Below are 2,762 nucleotides of genomic sequence, written 5' to 3' on the forward strand. Positions count from 1 at the left end.
GATACACGATCCCTATTGATCGCCATTTTTTTTTTGATCCCTTTTGATCGAACTACCCCCTTTTCCTTCCTACGATCCCTTTTGATCGACCCCCCCTTTTTTTCCTTCCCCCTCCCAAAAAGAAAAGCTCTACATTGTATTTGTCCCATCTTCGTTGAGCCCTGTGTGGCTAATAAAAGAAATGTATCTATCCATCTATTTACATATATAATTATTATGTAAGGTAAAGGTTTAGGGTTAACTCGAAGTTTCGACTTAGTGGCAAGGTGAAGGTTACTAAACCAAAGGATAAGGAAACAGTCAACCATTTCCTTGTAAAAATAAATATGATGCTCTAATGAAAAGTATTAAATCATCTTTCGATCAATGTCTGTTTGCTTAATCTACACACACACACGCACACACACACAAACACACACCCACACACACAATCAATACATGCGTAGATACAAACATACATGCACACATACATGCATAAATAGGTGTTTTGTTGTGATCCTTTCAAGAAGGCCACAAGAGCGGACTGACTTAAAATCATAATTAGTGATGCAACCTCCTTTAAGTAATTTGCAACTTATTCGTGATCAAACTACGATCTCAACCGTACCTTACACAGAAGAATCCATGGGATTTATTATGAGGGTAATTAGGAGGGTGGAGGCGCAATGGCCCAGTGGTTAGGGCAGCGGACTCGCGTTCATAGGATCGCGGTTTCGATTCCCAGACCGGGCAGTGTGAGTGTTTATTGAGCGAAAACACCTAAAGCTCCACGAGGCTCTGGCAGGGGATGAGAGTGAACCCTGCTGTACTCTTTCACCACAACTTTCTCTCACTCTTACTTCCTGTTTCTGTTGTGCCTGTAATTCAAATGTCCAGCCTTGTCACACTGTGTCATGCTGAATATCCCCGAGAACTACGTTAAGGTGTACACGTGTCTGTGGATAACTCAGCCACTTGCACGTTAATTTCACGAGCACGCTGTTCCGTTGATCGGATCAACTGGAACCATCGTCGTCGTAAGCGACGGAGTGCCAACAACAAATTAGGAGGCCAGAAATTAGCTGAGTGAAGTCGCAGAAATTATCCGACAACTTCTCTCTCTTCCCGAAGGTTTGACAAGGAGCCAAATCCTACTGCCACATACATGACCATCTAGCAGCAACTCTCTGCAGCCAGGGATTGACCACAGTCTCCAGCTGCCTCAAATAGGCAGCTGAAATGATCCTAAGGGCCTGTTCAAAGTTGTGAGGTGACATGACGTCGCCCTTACTGAAGACCACACCCAAAAGCCATTACAGTTTGGGAGAACTTGGCTTTCATGATGTCGATGTCATATCTTACATCCATTACAAGTGTTCACAGAACATAGTGCAGCAGTCATGATGTCGGTATTAACATATCCAGCGCGAATCACCATGATACAGTTAACACATTTCCAGTATTCAGATGGCTCCCAGTGTTCCACACAAGCTAATCTTTTCTCAACTACAGTGTTAATCTTCATGTTCTCCAACGCCGTCAAATTTAGCCCTAACACCCTGTATATACATGTGTGTGTATGTGTTGTGCATGCGTGCATGTATGCATGTATGCATATATATATATATATATATATATATATATATAAAGTTTTTAATTTAAAAGAGAGTTTTGACGCTAATATCCATTATTATTGAAATTTATTCCTATGTCAACATTTCTGTATAAGGCTATATTGGTAACGATTACATGTTTTTCTATGAACAAATATATATATACATATATATATATATATATATATATACACACACACACACACGACGGGCTTCTTTCAGTTTACCAAATCCACTCACAGAGCTTTGGTCGGCCCGAGGCTATAGTAAAAGACACCTACCCAAGGTGCCACCCAGTGGGACTGAACCTGGAACCATGTGGTTGGGAAGCTTGCTTCTTACTACACAGCCCCGACTGCGCCTATATAATATTTATATATATAATTATGTACACACACACACAGACACATACATGCATACATATATGTGCATCATCATTTTCAGGTAAATGTTCATCTGATACCTCTTTTAATAAGAACATAATTATATAAGAAGTAAATTTCCTGTAACCAAGCTTTGCACGACACATTTACTTATCCACAAATAAATTGTGAAGGAAGAAACAATAATATCAAGATGCAAACGTTTAAAACTAAAATTCACGCCAAGTGCTAACCTCCTAAGGACTCTCACTTCTCAGCAGTGAATACAGTGTCCCAGCATGAAAAGAGTAAAATGGCAAATATATATATAGGTGCAGGAGAGGCTATGCAGTAAAAAGCCTTCCTCCCTGTAAAGTCGCGGTTCGGTGAAAGACACCGATAGAATAACTATTAAGTTTCAAAAATACGTCTTGGGATCGATTTATTCGACTGAAACCCTTCAAGGTGGTGCTCTAGCAATTCTTTCATTCTTTTACTTATTTCAATCACTTGACTACGGCCATGCTGGAGTACAGTCATAAAGGATTTTTAAGTCGAATTAATCGGCCTCTCTTTTTAAAAGCCTGGTACTTATTCTATAGGTCTCTCGTTGCCGAACCACTAAATGTGGGGACGTAAACGCACCAACACCGGTGACGGGAAGACAAACACAGACACAAAGACATACACACATAGACATATGCATATATATAGTTCATATTCCATGTACTCGTACTTCGTATTTTTTTTGTTGTACACGTTTCGTGATGTCCTGTGCCCACATATGCATATATATAGTTCATATTCC

This window comes from Octopus bimaculoides, chromosome 10 (genome assembly GCF_001194135.2).
Source record: "Octopus bimaculoides isolate UCB-OBI-ISO-001 chromosome 10, ASM119413v2, whole genome shotgun sequence".
Lineage (NCBI taxonomy): Eukaryota > Metazoa > Mollusca > Cephalopoda > Octopoda > Octopodidae > Octopus > Octopus bimaculoides.